Source organism: Anopheles gambiae, chromosome 2 (assembly GCF_943734735.2).
Source record: "Anopheles gambiae chromosome 2, idAnoGambNW_F1_1, whole genome shotgun sequence".
NCBI lineage: Eukaryota > Metazoa > Arthropoda > Insecta > Diptera > Culicidae > Anopheles > Anopheles gambiae.
The window spans coordinates 28,244,360-28,262,566 of record NC_064601.1 but is presented as its reverse complement, the minus strand read 5'-3'; the positions used below and the strand labels follow the sequence as shown (position 1 = coordinate 28,262,566).

General features: G+C 47.0%; 1 protein-coding gene across 4 annotated transcripts in view; it reads right to left on the bottom strand.

Annotated features, from left to right (window-relative positions):
• Positions 1-18,207, bottom strand: part of LOC1273108 (sodium/calcium exchanger 3) — a 117,724-nt gene that overhangs the window by 97,977 nt on the left and 1,540 nt on the right. The gene's annotated exons all lie outside the window — the stretch shown is intronic.

Sequence of the window (18,207 nt, the reverse complement as noted above, 5' to 3'; positions counted from 1 at the left end):
TCTCTCTCTTTTTCTCTCTCTCTTTCTCTCTCTCTCTCTCTCTCTGACTCGCGTTCGATCTCACGATCAGCTCGATCCGCGTGTTCCCATGGTCGTTGTAGACGCACACGCAGCACCGATCGATCCCTGCGTCTGCAAGGGGGAGAATAGAAGAAACATCCTCTCGCCTGTCTGTCTGGCAGGCAGGGTTGAAGATGCTTCACTGGGGGGGCGGGGAGTAGAGTGCCAGAGCAGTGAGCCTGTGCGAAGGGAGGCACAGATGTAAAACAAACCAGCGCCCGCACCGTCCGCCCTAGCCACGGTCGGCCGATCGATAAATGTCAGCCTGTGGCAAGATTTTTCGAATCGGAAATTTATAGACATTCCTTCCGACGCGCCAGGCCCCGCGTATGCCGAAACGAGTGTACCCCTCGCGGTGTATATCAGGTGTAGCTCGACCACGCGGTGTGCACGGGTGAGCCCCTTGAGCGGTTTTGTAAAGTTCAACTCCACTCCGCCCGTCCGCCCGTTCGCAAGGGTAATGTTTTGCCGCCCCAAACCGCGATGCGATGATGATTTATTGGCGGTGGCTACCAAAATAACGAAATATCAATATCGGGATGGTAGAAAATCACACCGCTCGCCGCTCGTCAACGGTCCTCCAGGTCCTCCCTCAACCGATTCAAGGTAGCTTCGGGTAATTATATGCATGTGGCCGGTTGCTTTTAATTATCACAGGTTGTTATTTAAGCTTGTTTCGCTTTTTTTTGTCGCTTACTTTCCAGGTATGTACAATTTCATTGCTTTTACAGATTTTTGTTGACGTTTCCCGTTGCAAGGCAATGTTTCTGTTTTTTTTTGTCACTAATTTTAGATGAACGTGATCTTTAGCGGGATCTGAATGGAGTCACATTTCACTCTGCCCAAATGTGTGTCGGTCGACGCGAAGGGCACACGATGGCCAATTAAGGGTGAGCGTTGTAGTTAAAGTTAGAAGAGAAAGTTAAATATAGACTTCAAATTGGGGCCTGTTTTTCGCGGCATCGTCGATAACAGCTCTTATTGAGTCGGGCAGTTGTATGGCACTGATAAGCATTGGCGAAGCTATTCGAAGAATCGCAATGCACACATTTTCCAATAAGAGCTGTAAATAATCGAAATGGAATCCCTTGAAGCTATTTACCAGCCACTGCTACACTGCTCGTCAACGATGATCAAGTCTCGGTATAAGCTTCCCACCCCCCCCCCCCCCCCCAAAAAAAAAAGAAGAACCAAATAAAGAATTTTGTTTAATTTTATCCGACCTCCCCGCCGGACACCATCAGTTCCGATGAACTGGCTACTGGAAACAATGCTATTCGCCAAAGTTGTACCATTTTCTCAAGAGATATTTGTCCTCCTCGGGGAAAGTGTGTTTCGCGTCATCTACACGCGAACTTGAAGTGCGTTTGGTTAATAGAGTGAGAGAGATAGAAAGAAAGAAAGTGTGATACAAATAGCACAGGCAAAAGACACAGTGAGAGAGAGAGAGAGTGCGAGTAGAGTGTGCGCGCTCGTACAAACAATTCCAAACAACGGCGTGTTGTGGAGTGGCCTATTTCGCTGCTTGGGGCCACTTCAAAATCGTCAAGAGGATTTCGATGGCTTCGCCGAAACAAAGGGCATTTCTTCCAATACTCCCTCCTCCTACTGCCCGCCTACTGCCACTAAAAGCCGAAAGCCAAACTTTTCGCATTAATGCACACTTCCAGAGGCAAAAGGACGCAAGAAAGACACAAAAAACGCGAACTTAAGGTAAAGAAACATCCCTCTACCTAAGGCCTGTTGTTATTGTTCCACGAAAACCAATAAAATCGGCCCAATGCAAAAAAGTTCGCCGCCAGCGGAGCAACAACTGCAATGCATCGATTTTCGCCAATGGTTAGCTCTTTTATCTCTTGCTTTCATCTCGCTCTCTCTCTCTCGGGCAGGGCATCAGCGTCGCTAATGTGTAGCGCGTTCTTGTTTCCCATCCGTTCTCACCGATAGCCGCCAGCTGGTCGAACCCACGATCGAACTCCCATACTCCACCGATCCTGCGAACCGTAATTCAATTAACACTAATCAATCAACGATCGACGGTTGGTACGAGGGACGCCACTGCACTGGCGTTCGTCTCGCCATTCTCACGTGTTTGTGCTGGAACGCTGGGGCTGAAGCATGCTGGATGAGGAGAAGCGAGTTTTTTTCCTTTTCTATGCCGTGTGGGAGATAATTGGACGTGGTCAGACGTGAACCAATTGAACTTCGGACGGTAAGTTTTATCATTAATAAAAAAAAAAAAAACAAACAGAAAACATCTGCTGCTGATGCGGCTCAACGTCGAGATGAAAGGGATGGGAGGAGATTCTGTCTTAGAAACAGAGAAGGCAGTGGGATAGAAGATGGTCTAGAACACAACGAACACATGGCTCCGGCCAAGTGATAACCACAGCGACAAACCCAGGACGCATTTGTAGCGCTGACGATTTTTAACGAGCCCTCAGGCACGCCGAAACGCCATACGCACGATAAACACCGCAAAGCCGCAAACCCGGCACTGACCGCACGTTTACACGCTGGGTGGCGTTGCGTGGTAAAGACGACCACTAAAACGTGGACCACTGAACGGACAGGATTTACAGCGTGTGCAACGCGCTGATGATGATGAAAGCGCTACAAAAGCACAGCAAATCCTACGCAAAGGCACACATTAAGATAAAATTTGGCTGCTGTTGCTGTCTACAGAGTGCATGGTTTCTACTATCCGTATCCGTATCCTATCTGTATCGTTTTAGACGTGTGAAATGATTAGCGGATGATAAAACTAGTGGACGCAGCCATCGCGCACACTGCCCACGTTGCGTTTGGTTGTGTTTTGCAAACACGTGGCGCACGCGCACACCAAAAACCCCCTTCGGACTTCAGCAGAACCGCATGGACGCATGGTGCTGGTAGCAGTTTTTTGAAAAATGTCTATTTTTACCATTTACACCGAAGGCAGACGGAAGGTTGGCTACGCCGTGCGATCGTTTCGCTTATTTCGGGACTCGATGGGTTTGCTTCTCTTTTTTTGTTTGCGGTAAGGAAAGTCCCAGCCTCAGCGGGAACCCTTGCGTTGACCATGCCCGTGTGTGTGTGCTGGGGCTCACGCCGGACACTGCCGGGGCCCAGGGATCGCACGTCGCTGAGTGTGCAATATTTTCCGACCTCATCAGAACGCGCAGCGTCGTCATCGTCATCATCGCCGTCGTCTGAAGCGTGAGGAATTTAGAAACTCGTAAAACACACCCTTCCCCCCGCTCTCCCCGCTAGACCGAGCGTTTGGAGTAGATCACGTTAAAACAAATGAGCTCCCGCGATGAGCGGAGGCGTGTGTGTGTGTGTGGGTAAACCTTTCATCAGTAGCCCGTACGAGATGATTAAATAGTGCAGCTTACCTAGTTGGCGGTTAATTGTTTGCGCTAGTACTGAGCCGTCCTGACGTGAAGGCGTGAACCAGGAGTTGGGGGTAAAAGAGTTATATATCCAACCAACAGCTAGAAAGAATGGTGCACTCTTGTTGTGACGCTGGTTCGAATCCGCATCGTGCCCGAAAGATATGCCAAGGGCACCCCACTCACAAAACTAGGGGGAAAGGTGAAGAAAACGACAAACAGCCTGGACGGAGCAGCTCCAGTACGTTCAATGATATGTGTACGCTGTCTCTCTGTCTCGTGGACAGAGCGTTAGGGTAGGATTAGCAGGGGATCGGTTTTTGTCATAAGATAAGCACGCCGCAAACAATCGCACACTGCTGCATAGAAGGTGCGCGGGACAGCAAACGGTATGCGAACCGTTTATCGGTTTTGCTTCAGTGCTTATGCGCCAAAAAAATTATGATCGATAAGCTCTGTGACGCCCCTGGAGTGTGATTGATTGCCAGGGGGCAGGGTAGCAGGTGGCAGGCGTGTAAGGCTTATGTCATAATTGTGGCGTATCGTTTTTGGGTGTGGAATGGGTTACTTATGACCTTCTGTTAATCAGAGCGGGGAGGGAGGAGGGGGGGGGGGAGGGTAGCGGAACCAAAAAGCACGTGTTTGTAACATTGTATGTAGGCGGCAACCTCGGTTACAGTTACAGCAACGGCAATGACCTTACAGGGGGTTTTTACTTTATCTCAATTTTGGTGACACCCCAGAATGACATTTTCCTATCGAATGACTTAATGCAATGGCAAAAGAGTCATAACTTTAGTAGGGAAAAGCGTCTCTATTGTAACACACATTAACCTTTGAAAACAGCGCCTGAAGTTAGGCAATAAGATACATTAATGGGTTAAAATAGTGTTATTGCTTTTTTACATTGGAAGATAACACTTGTCACAGAATGACAGGCATTTAACGAAGAAAACTAGCCAGAGCTTCTTTTTCTCTCGTGAAGATGATACCCATCTGTTTGTTGCGTTTATTAATAAGGCAGCAAGATTTTTTTAACAGCGCCTAAAGCTATGCAATTACATACTTTAGTCGCTTAAATAGTAGTTGGGAGGCAGCTTCAGACAGCTTATTGCAAGAATAACGCTGACAGCGCAAAGTTAGCCCGAACAAACGGCCTAGCATAAAGAACCTGAGTGCTGCGCGGAATTGCATGGCCACACCCCCGCTGGATACGGTAGCGAAGGAGTAAAAATATTACATCTGCAACCTGCTCACCCGAAACCACGTCACTACGCACTGCACAGTAACGGGAAACAGTAACAATAATACCACAGTTAATCCCGCTTCTATTAAGTTTCCCTCCCCAAAAGTACTGAACCGAAACGATCGACTGTCAGGGCGTAGGGCTTTCGCGAAACCACAATCAGTAGCCGTGTCGTGTGGCCTTGCGGTAAGCGTCCGTTGACACACGCGAGCCCAAAGGAAGAACGATACATGCACGCCAACGCACGAGGCATCCGAAGGCGTCGGGCGAAGCCGGTAAAGATCAAAATAAATCCGACGCACTATCATCGCAGGATTTAGGGGAGATTGCCATTGCCCCAAATGGGAAAGCGAAAAGCGAAACACACAAACCATATGATACGGGAATTAATGGGAATTGAAACGCTTAAAGCTACGACATTGTCTTGCGCAGCCCAGTGTCTCGCTCCACTTGGCACTGGCCCTGGAACAACAGTCACTGACACAAGCGGTACAAATCGAGGCTTACTACAAAAATACACACCACCACCACGCAGGCAAGGGAATCCTTCATCTGCCAAGTGGACCCATCCCACCCACAGCCTCCCAGCACCTCAACCACCCAACGCTGCCACACGGGTTGGCGGATGTCGCGAGAATAAAATTAAACTATTTAATTAACTGCTCTAGGGGGCGGTGCGGGCAAACGCTTCCGAGTCGACTGGCATTTCAATTGTTCCCTCACTCGTTTGCTCGCTTCTTTCACAATTTTATGAGGCAAACAGTCCCCATTTAGCAATCGTGTTCTGCCGCAGAGAGCGTTTTCTTTTCTTTTCTTTTCCCTTCCTTTGTTGGTTGTTGAGCTTCGCTCGTGTGCTGTTTGCAACATTATTTTTGTGCACCTTCTTCACCGTTTGCTTTCCACTGGCAGGGGGTGGGGGTTCGCACCGTCAGCCAACCCAAAGCATACGTGCAACACATCTCCGTATCCGTATGTACCTTTTATCACACGATACTACAAAAAAAAATAAAAAGAGAAGGGACAAAGCACGACCCAAGTACAAACGATTCTTCGACCAACCGTACGGGTTCTACACCGCTCAGCGATCCGGTTCCGCACCGTGTGGGGATTTTACAGCTTTGCCAGAGTAAATCTGATTAAAAGCGGTCGTAGCCGCTTCGTACAGCTACTGGGCTGGGAGGGGGAACTTTTGTTACAACGATAAACCAGTCGGGGTGGGGAAAGTAATCCCAGTGCAGTAGTGATGGTGCGTGCGCTGTGGAATTTACCACCACGCGAAATCCCGCGAAAGGACATTAAATTGCTAAAGCGCGCAAGATCAGCGGATGAAATCAAACCCCGAGCCCCAACGGAGACAGATCGTGCCGCGGAATGATTAACTCCACTTTTGTGACGGAGCAGACGGAAACGGTGAGTCATTGCTGGTGCATTGCAAACTTGCGTTGCCCTTTGCGAGATGTGGATGACATCGGCACTGTAAGCTTCGCGGATAAAAGTGCACTGATAATGAAGCTGGGATGGTTGATGAGGGGATGGGGGGTTTGAAGGGCAAACAACTGGGTGGATATTTAATCTCCGCAGACGTAAACACGTCGCAGATTACTCACAGCCTCACAGCAGTATTTCCATCTGCTATGGCTTTAAGCCAAAGCGTCTCTTTGAACCGACTTTGACTGTCTTGGATTTAAATTAGTTTAAATTACAGCTTCGTTTAAACTAAAAATAATTTGATAGGCTCTGTGAAATGTAATATTGAAATGTTTTCAATAAAATACATGCCAGCAAAAATACACCTACACTAAGACGACGCTTGTGTAACGCGATCCCATGCTGAACAAGCAATAAACACGACATCATCCTCATCCCTTACACTTTCACATTTTGAATTCGGCCGCACTTCGTAACAGCACACGGTGTGCCAATTTTATTGGGATCACCACACACACACACACACAAACACACCCAGAGCACCGTTTCCCATTAGCAAGGTGACGATCTCATAATCGGCCCGCAATAAATCTTCCTGCTTTGGCCACAATCTGTCGTCGCACCGATGTTTGGTGTGATAAAGTTTTTGAGCTTGTTCAGGAACATTGTAACATCAAACTTCCCTGTTGCTATTGTTTGTTTGCTTACAGCGGTAGGGAAATAGCAACAGCCGTTGTTTTCGATACAAACTGAAGATCTCTGCCGAAAGAGATGCATGCCGACTCTTCGTTTCGGCAGCAATAAACGCAACAAACAATCATTTACCCGATTAGCTGCACGTTCCATGCGTTCATCCTACATCTCGTTGATAAAGATACTCATGGTAACTAAAGAGCTCAGTGTGTGTGCACTACTAAATATCCAACCGCATCGCTTTGGGTTAAGATCACAATCGTCAATCGTCACGTTTTTCGCCGTGCCAGCGTTCCGGCTGTGCTGACGATCCTAGGGCGGATTTTATTGGACAAATATTCACCCGGGCCTCGGGATGGTTGGTGTTGGTGTTTGCTGCTGTCTAGCGGACTAGCGATTAATGCATTCCGCGAGCGAAACTGTCCAACGGTCCCGGCCAGCAAGGGAGTATATAATTACATCGTCTCAATTCGCGCCAGACGCGCGTCGAAACGAGTGGCTTAACTCGACACCAAAGCAAGCTAACTGGCTGCTGCAAGTGGAATTAAACGGTACACACTAGTACAATGTGTTACGGACTGCTCACCTATCGGTCGCCAGTGGTCGGCAACTTCTGCGTGGAGTTATGTGCTCATAGGGAGTGGCTAATTTAAGCTACACTAAATTTTATATATTTCAGAGCTTTTTATTTCCAACGGACTTAAGACTTGGCATCGTCAAAACAGTTGTTGCAAATTAAAACAAAAATGTGTTTCAAATTCAACGTAATCTAGTGAAAGAATGATCTTTCCAATGAAACTGAATCAGCACAAAACCATGAAGCATAATAATTTGTCATCTAAGCAGTCAAGAACTCACTGCCAATGGGTTGGCCAATCTCTGGCCCTGGCATTGATGGTGCCCGGGACCGACCGTCCGTAACCGTGGTGGCCGTGCACCATCGCCACCGACCTGCGTCAGAGAGTGCCGCCGGATCGCACGGCACCGAAGCCGGGCATGGTGAAGGCGTTTCGAGCCGACGAGCGGCAATTAATTTAAATCTACAAGAAAAGTGACGATTTACTTGTTGCCGGCTGATGAGGGGACGGGCAGCAAAAATAAAACAAACACGTACGCACACTCGCGGAACGGGTTGACCGCGCACATAACCGCGTCTCGAGCACGGCGAAAGCAAACGACCCGCTCCGGGAAGAGGGCAGATAAAAATACACAATAATGGGTTCGGATGTGTTGCGCCGGTGTACGATGGTGCGAACCGAGTGACACAAGATCTCCCACAAAATGTGGCCGGCTCGCACGGAGGCGGCCACAATCTTTCTCCTGACGCTCGACGGCACGCTTGGTGCACAGCTGGTGTGTACGGACAGCGTGAGCGAATTTTGTAATTTTATCAACCATTTACAGGGGGCGGTGCGGGTAAAAGGAAGTCTCGGTCACAGGTGTCCTTGCGATATTGCTGACAACAACAACAGCAACAACATGCACGATACAGCCTCCACCCGAAAGCGGATGTACGTCAAGTAGCGACGGGAAAGGATAGCGTTACAGGGGTGCCAGAGCTCATCAATACGCTCTGGCGGCAACCGACGGCGATACATGTGGTGATCCTCGTAGGTAAATGAGCACCAAATGTCAACCGTACGTCAACGGGCGATGTTGGAGCGTTGCGTACATATATGAGTGTGTGTATGAGACAGAGAGACACAGAGAGAGATAAAGCGTATATTAGAATGTGTCCGTGAACATCAAAACCAACCACGATTTTCCCGATACGCTGTCATTTTGATAATGTGTATGCATACATCACAGTGTGAGCATGGTGCAAAGGGCGGCAGGAGAGGACAGGCACCAATTTAAACACACATGCTATGGATACATAATTATCCACCAAACGGATCAGTGTGTCACGCTACCTTTGATTTGTTTGCTACATTACTGCGTCTGGCCTCTGTGTTGCCTTATCCACGACTGCGCTGTTCGCGTGATAATTACACAACAAAGACGCGCTCAAGCGCGTTTCAGTGATTTGTTTTAGATTTCACTTTGTCACGAAAACAAAATGCTCTCTCCTGCGCGCTGTGTGCTAGTATTTTTGGCAGCACTAATATTCTACCACCCTTTGCTGGTGGGAACGGTGTGCTGTGGATGGGTCGGAGAACCGTTTCCCCGGGGGCGGGGTGGTTTTAATTGCTAAATTAAACTTGCGACTTTTTCGTAATGCTTGCCTGTTCATCATGCGCTGAGCGGTGTGTGTGTGTGTGTGAGAGAGAGAAATGGCTGTATTTGTTTGAGAAAATTGCAAACACAACTGCTCAAATACTGACGGGCTTTCTTTTGTAGTGACATTAGTAAATAATGAAGAATCGTAGGAAATACTATTTGGATCACTTAAGCAGCACACAATCAAATCAACGAGTCAGCTTGATCGGCTCAATTATGATCACAATTTACTTTTAGCTACCCATTTACTCTTACTAGTGGCTCTCAAATGTGTGCTCTGTGTCAAAAGTGGTGCTTCGCGACCACCGGTACTAGTGCCGTAAATGTAGAATGAAATAATTATCACAACATGATTAGCTCGTTAGCCACCAACCGGACCCGTTCTTCGCAAGGGTTTCAAACCCCCAAATCACGACCATTAATACCAACTTGATGCTGAGCAAGCGGATGGGGATTGCGTGGGGGTGCGCTGCGCCTTGACGAGAGCACATTAATCTATCCCATTTCATCTTCAACTCCCATCCACGCAGACACCTTGTAGTGGCTAGAGCAGCGAGTGCGATCCATTGGTTGGTGAAACTAAATTTATCTTCACTACATTACTTTCACACACACACACACTCACATAGACACTGATGACATCAAAGCCAGTTTGGCTTAAAAATGTCCGGTCCCACTCATGGTGCTGCGCTATTATGCTGCTCTATGCTGGGCGTCTTGCTCATCGCTCACCTTTCCTTCCTTCCTTCCTTCCCGAAGGTTGTCCTTTTCGGTGCGCTGAATGTGATGGTGGTGGCATTTGACAAATATTTCCGAATCACTCTCCCCACACCTCAATCCACTCAACCACACACCTTCAATCTTCAAGCACCACGCAAAAAATAACAAGAAAAACGAGCATCGGGCATAAATTATGCAGCCAGACCAACGTTCGTCATCAAGGTTAACATTTTATGGCAGATTATTGCTTGTATCCCTCTCCCAGTGGAAACATTCTTTAGTAATTGGTTGTAAAATACAGGGAATAACCAATTGTCATTTGATGTGTTATAAAGATGTTGATTGAATTCATACTGTTTATGGTGAAATTATGGTTAACACGTAAACAGGTGCCTTACAACGCATGCTCAAATGTCGAGCCGTTGTTCAGTGTGTGATGCTAAAGGCTCAATATGTGGGGCAAGAAAATCCATTCCCTCCTCAAAACGTTGACCCATCCTGAGTGACAGTTCGGTAGATCGGTTACAGCGTTTGACAGCACGCTGCGAAACCAGAGGAATATTTGGCCACCCTTTCCCCGGGGGGGGAGTAAAGCAGTTGCCCAACAGGGGGAAGGAATGCGCGTTAACCACTCGGTGCGTTCAGCTGTTTGATCGTAAATCTCGCTCACCATTCGCAACCTTGAGACGAGTGTGGACGTTTCGGCAAATGTCCGGTTCAGCTTTTTCCGACCATGTGCGCTTGATGTGGTTCGCGCGTTCGCGCACTGATACCAGCGCGCCAAACCACGTGGCCAGGGATTAGTAATGCTGAAGGGAAACGGGCTAATGGTAATGTTATTTATTTTCACAACCCTCCGGGGGCACCAAAGATTTGGAGCAAAAAAAAAATCACAGTGACACTCGAAATCTCGCCATGTCTGGCGGAGCGCTTGCGACCTGACTGTATGCCAATGTCACAGCATCAATCGGGCACTGTCGTATCCTTCTCACAATTCTTAAATACCCATACACCGGACCGAAAGTTCCTTCGGCCGATCGACGGGAGTGGGGGAGTGGGCAACCGCCGGCGAAAGCAAAGCCGTTCTGAGAAGTCCACCGCCAACACAAGCTCCTTGCCGAACGGACGTGACGAGCACACATTCACACACACACACACACAAAAGCTCCATCGCAGATGCGAAGAGCGAAGGAAAACGACCGTGCAAACAAATTATCCCTTTTTCCCGAGGAACGAGACTGGTTTAATGGTCCATTTTGGAGAAATTGGTTCGTGTCACCCCGGAAGCTCGTGCCCACCGGAAACGTTTACCACGCACACTTCGCCCCTATTTGCTCCCCTTCTGCCCAACGGTTTGTGCACGCCATCTGGTGGATTGGCCAACGAAAAAGAAAAAAAAAGCACAAACGATCACAAACGTCAAACGGAGGCGGGGGCTTGAACCGGCGGACTCGTAAAATGGGCAGTTTTTCATCTACCATTTGCACGGCCCGCAGTAGGAGGAGGAGGAGGGTTCAGAATCACGAGCTATATCCCATTTCCATGGTCCCATTTCTCACCACCGTACGGTATGAGACAAAGGCACGGCGGAAACTCCGTCACCTACCACCCCCCCGCCAAAGTGGTTTGAGGTTCGGCGGAATGCTCCCAAGGTAAATGGTGCATAGCATAGAGTCAGAACAAAACAAAAAAAAAACTTTCTTGCGGCATCAAAAATGAAGCAAAACGGGTAGCCGACGACCCCTTTAACGTGTTTGAAGACGTGACAAAAATCATCATCGCTCGAAAGGGTGGGCACCCTGTTCCGCAGGTCCATTCACAGCGGGCTTGATGAAAGTGATGACTTGCGCAAGGAGGCTGGGTAAGCGGACCGCACGGTGGAACGCGGGGCTACCGATTTAATAGTAGGCTCACGTGTGTTTCGTGTGAGCGATACCGGATAGGAATAATTTGTTTGTCGTACAAGTTTGCCCTTCCTTTGTGGGCGCGCAGGAGCAGCATCGGAAGGATTTTCGGGTGGTTTTGTGCACAATGTTTTACATCTACTAAACCACGTTTTGATGGCGGTAAAAATCGTTGTTTAAGCCGTGTTTAAGATCGAATACACTCCTTTTAACACCGATCAAATATGTACCTTTCTGGTGCCTTTACATGCTTCTTTGCTTCTTGGTGTGTTAGATATTGAGTTATGGGATGTTGTTTTTTTTAATCTAGTTGCAAATTGAATTATTCCATCGCATGATGCGGTCAGTAATGAAGCGGTCGCTCCAGTTTATAGCACAACTTTACGAATTAATTAGTTTTTGATGACCCGCCACATTAATGCTAGATTTGCGTTCGAATGATGAAATCATAATTTAAAATGTTGTAAATCCCTTCCCTCCGCTTATTAGCTTCCGGCCGTTGGGCAGTGTGATGTAATGATAATGTTTTAATGATTATTTAATTAAACTAATACAACCCCGTACCTCATAAAGTGTCCTAGATGGCGTGGCTTTATAGGTTGATGGTTTAGGTGTTGCGCCCAAAAATATTGCAATTGCAATCGTACTACTTCCCATACGGCCTTACCCGTTTGTAGGTTTATTACATCTCATCATTTTGTTGATCATTTGCTTCTCCAAGCCTTTGTTTGCTTAGCGCCGATGTTGGCAATATTACATTCCCACAGCGACTCCTCTCCGCATGGTCTCCGCTCCCTTTCACGTAGCTTTCTTTGCGCGTGCGTTACAGTTTGCCCGTGGTGTGACTGTCGCAAAACATCAATCTATTGTACAGCAATGTACAAGGAACGTACCAGAAACATATTGTGCACTGCGCCTCCGCAATCGGATTTCTTATATTAAACTAATTTCCTTATATTTTCAAAATATGTTGCAAACACTACCTCCATCTACATACTTCTGAGTATTGAAGAGAATATCAAAGGTATAATAAATATTGGATATTCTATATCAAAATTCCACTTTCAAAGCGACCTTAACCATTGAATAAACCTTATGAAAATTGCATACATGCGAGCTTATAAGATAAAAGATGAATATTCAATGTTGAAATTATTCCATCCACCCTGTAGCTGGTTCGTTCGGGAGCTACAAAAAAAAAAGATCGCATACCTACATTCACTCCCCATAATTGAGCCACTACACTATACACCACTGCACCCCACTGCACTGCAACCAACCCACCACTTCTATCCGATGCATCAATGTTGTCACAGTGGCCGCACCATCAGCGTCGATCATCGTCGATATTGCGCGCGAGATATGCACGACGTCACCGGCAACAGGGCGAGCGAATAAATAAAACAAAAAAACACAAACTGAAACCTGTTTCCACCGTGTATCCATAGCAACGGTGCATCTATACCGGTGCACCCGAGCGCATCAATTAAGGCGAATGAAACGGTTCGGCTTTTGTTTGGCTTTATGCGTTGAGCTGAGCTGGTCACTTTGTTGTTGTTGTTGTTGTTGTGACCCTGTGCTGCAACCACACCACACGTGCTAATGGCATCTTTCCGTGCGGTGCATATTACCACCACATCTGACCGACTGGCCATGATGGCAAAGAGTCGAGTGATCGAGAAATGCAACGGCAAAGTAAACAAAAAAAAAGCGATGACGATGAATTTAAGCAACCATGAAAAGCCATACCCATTTGCAGCCCGTGGGGGGGAGGGTGGTCCATGGTGTGCACGTGGCCCTCGGTGTATGTGCGCGTGTGGGATGGAGCTGTCGATGCTATGTTCGCTCTCTTCCCACTTTGCAGTGGCAATTTACTAGGGCCGTCCCTTCCATCGATTTCGACTGCGTGCGATTCTTCTTGCATGCCCAAAGCGGCCGTGTGCAAGGGGCCACGTACACGGAGCAGCTTCGGTACAGACGGTGCCCCAACAGGCTTATTTCCCTCTAAGAAGGTTCAGCGCCGAAGGCATTCGCCCTTGTTACACTTCCATCGGCAGCCAGGTCGTCGTGTGGCGTTGCTTCTTGCTTTTCTCTACCATCGCGACTTCGTACCAAGTAATGACTTTAAGGCTTGTGCTTGTATGTGTGTGTCATAAAACCAGTCTAGACACTTGACTGTGCGATACTTTGATTCACTCGCCTGTGCAGGGGGTAATTTGGCGATCGGTAATTTACATTGCATTGTCTCGTAATGAGCGGGTATCAAAATGTTTCCCTTTAAAATATCGCAATTATAAAGACGTTTGGTCCATCCAACACCCTTTTAAGCGAAAAGCAGCTCCAAAGACCGATTTCCTTTTTATTTAGCAAAACACACACACTGTTTTACCATAAATGTACCATAAATTTGCAGTTAATGGAGACCCTAACGCTGCTGTATCACTTCAGCGTGCCAAGTGAGAGTTTGCTCTGGCGGTGAGGAATCCGCCACAAAACGTGCCCATCCAGCACGGTACACCTTATTTACACAATCTATCTACGCTTCAGCCTCAACATCATCATCATCCTCATCGGCTGCTTAAGCGACGGTACCGAAACACACGGGAACCAGAGATGCAGCATAAAACGGCGGTTGGTGGTACACAAATTTGCTCAACCGCTGCTCCTCAGGTGTTTAGCGCGCGGGGACCCCGGTGCGCCCCAAACTGGTCGTTTGCGGCAAGGGCTCGAGATACGCCGGGACGGCCTCAAACACATCCTTGCCAATGGGCCCTCGGATGATGACGTTATTCCCGCGTGGATGAGCCGGTGTGAGGTTGTTTTGCTTTTTTGTGTGCTTTTTTCGTGCTGTTTCGTTCCAGCGTGTTCATCGTTATCGTTAAGGACACACATCGCAACCACCAACCACGCAGGGCGAAGACATACATGTGTACACAGACGACCTGCAGCCGTGACTGCTCGTTCGTACAATAATTACAAGACGCTTAAGTGTGTGAGTGTGAGGTTTCGTTTAAAAAAAAATCTCGTTCAGCCGGGGAGAACCCCGGCTCCAGGTTCCCGGTGCAGAAGCGACAGCGCCAGACGGCACGGTTGCTTTCATCTTTGGGCCGGGGGACAGCCGGCAGTGTTGATGGGAGTGCGGTGGAGGGTAAATGGATCTTAAGAATCGTTTTTATTTCCACTGCTGCATCACATCTGTTCTGAGCTTGTGGGGCGGATGAGGGGGGTTCGCTTTTAAGAGCCGTGCATTTGATTGTCGACGGGGAAATGGTTCCATCGGCGGATGTTATTAGAAAAGTTTGAGCTCGCGAGCACAATAAAAGTGAAATTGATGTGGGTGTGAAATTTGCTTCGCCGGACAGCTTTATGGTTGACTTTTTCGCTTCGGGCCAGCGGAACCGTTGCCTAATTAATTTTGAATGTTATTCCATCAGCTAAATCGAATTAATTTCTACTATTAAAAAAACATATTATGCTCTAAATTCACACTTTAACGACCTGAACTTTTTTTTTAATGATTTGACATTTGAACTAGTGATGAGAAAAAATAAATTTTCGTTGGAATCGATGGCTCCGTAGTTTTATAGAATCGATTCCAAGCAGTAGGTTCGGAAGCAATTTCCAGAATCATTTTCGAAATCGGGTCTAGAATTGGTTCCGGGGTCGTTTCAGGAATCGGAATCGGTTCCAAAATCGGCTTTGGGATTGGAATCGGTTCCGGAATTGGCTCCACAGACGGTTCCGGATTACAAATTGGTTTCGGAATTGCAAACGAGTCCGGAATCAAATCGGAATTGGCTCCAAAATCAAAATCGGCTTCGAAATCGGAGACAGTTTCGGCATTCCAATAAGAATAGGCATTTGGTCCAATGATACTACGTATTGATAGCCGCAAAGGATCTAAATTTACTAGTAAACTGTCCATTCTCATGGAGATTCTCGGATTGATTGCGCTTCTGGAGCTTCTTATTTCAGTTTAAGAACTGATTCTCATTCCGGAGCTAATTCCAATACTGGAGTCAATTATGATTCCGTTTCCGGAGCAAATTGCGATTTCCAGGTCAATTCCGATTCCGGAATCGGCTCCGGCGTTAACTCCAGAATCGGCTCCGAAATCGGAATCGATTCCAACAACGGAATAGGCTCCGGAATTGATTCCAACCACGGCATGGGAATCGGGTAGGTCCGATTCTAAGCTCTCACCACTATTTTGAACTAGCTAAATATGAGACCTTCGAGTTTTATGTTTTTTACAAACATTTTTTAATTATTGTACGTGAGTGGCTACATAAATGCGTAGTCTAAATGAACTAAACAAGGTATTAGGCCAACAAATTATATGACTTTTCAAAAACCAGTTTTTTTCTGTGCCTATTGGCTTTATTCTCTGACATAGGAATAAAGCCAATAGGCACAGAAAAAATATGTTTGAGTAGCATTTTATTACTTATTGATTGCTATTAACTTGTTAGTTCGATAAGGAAAGCTTGGATAGATTAGGCAGACAGCTTGACAAGATCATAGGCCTATAGAATCAATTGAAAGATGGCTTCCAAAAACAAGTATGTTGAATCTATCTAAAACTTGTTAAACTCATTCTCAGGAAATCTTAAGCAACACCTACAACAAACTGCACCGTCGCTTATCGATATCAAAAGTGTAAAATTGTTTAATAACAATTTAGCTCCCAATCAATTCTCACACCAAGCGCACGAAAGAAAACAAACACTTGCGAATCAACTTTCTGATCATTTTAACTCAACATGTGCCAAACAAATCGTGCAATGGTCACAGCCGCATTTGCAACCACCATCAGCCCAGCCAGTCCCGAAAGTCTACACCACCGGAGCAAAACCTTTCCCGCATCAACTTGGACAAATAAATACTGTGCCGCTCATCTGCATCTGCATTCGACCGGTCTGATGATCTCTATGCTGCCGGTCCGATGCCAGCACACACACCAAGTGCTGCACGCTGATGGTTTCCTGTTGCATCGGAAAGTGATTTAATTACAATCAACTGTTCGGGCCCCACCCTCACCAGCACAGCCAACACCAGAGTGCCATCAAATCCCATGCTCATTCTTCTATTTCTTGCTCTCTCTCTCTCTCTGTCGGGGGGATAGTGTGATAAGCTTAAAGTGGGCAGTAGCATCGGTTTGTTCCCCGCTGACAGCGTAAACCCGACAGCTTAGTTTAAAGCCACCTTTGCTGTTGAGTATTGAGTCATCGCCTCACAGAGAGATAGAGAGAGAGAGAGAGAGAGAGAGAGAGAGAGAGAGAGAGAGAGATAGAGAGAGAGAGAGCTAAACTATCAGAATATGATTTATTTTACTAGCAGGAACGAATAATGCAGAACACTCTCCGCTGTCGTACGATTTACGTATCGATCAGAACAGATGAAATGAAGCAAAATGTCCATTCGCTTCCTCATCGCCCCTTGCGGCCGGATGCTCAATAATGCAACTACCAACCCAATGGCGAGTGCTAAAGAGTGTGCCTTTCGAGTGGAATGTGAAACGAGCCATTGCGAGTGACTTTTCGTAGTAAAGTTTAAGCTCGATTTAAAATTAACATGTCAACCTTTTGTTTCTTCACTCGGCACTCGGCCTGCCAAATGGGCGTTACAAGAAATGTTAAAACTTTCTCCCCCCTCCCCTACTTCACCTGTATTGCCAACAAGTTTTTCGGTTGTTTTTGGGAAAGGAAAATTGCTCCTTGAATTTGCCCCGCCTTCCCATCGCTGAGCCTTTCTTGCACGGCTCTGCGCAGAACGCTGCCAATAGTAATGTTGGAAGCTGATACTGTATGGCCCGTTCGCGAAAGGTTTCCCTAGCAAGTATTGTAGTTGCAGTGAAAACCCACCGCCCGGTTTCCGTGGTGCCATCCGTTTCCCTAATTGTGACAAGTGTCTTAAGGGAACGGGTGACAAACTGACAATGCTCGGGACAATGCTCGATACCAGGAAAAGGAAACATTACTCTGGCAGGGCTTTTCCTGTCAATCATCATTGTTTTATGTCTAGTGGCCCCTGGATACATGCGATGGGGAAGGAGTGAGATTGGGGGCGGAGGAGATGGGAAAGTGGAGGAAAGACACGATGGGGCGGAAAACCCGTTCGAAGAACAGAGCAGCAACTTGATCGTGCTTGTGAGTGGTTGGGGAAAACAATATATAAAGTCTTGGTCACGTTTGAATTTGCGCAGATATTGTGACCAATTTTATATTTGTATGTTCGACTCTCTATATCTGTCTCCCTCTCTCCCTTTCTCCATTTTTTTTTCAAAAAACATCAAAATTAAAATAAAACATGTGTAATTCAATCCACTTTACGCAAACATTAAACCACTTTTCGCACACTTTCAGACGTTTTTTTTTTCTATCAAGAACCGTGTACTACCGTTTTCCATTCTCGTTGCCTTCACATTCGCTAAGACGCTTGTACATCCACGGTCACTGGCAAAAGCCTTCACACACACACACATACACACACTACACAGAGGTAATAACGACACCAGCAAGCAAAAAAAAGGAACTACCGCACGGCAACTCGCCTCGTTCCA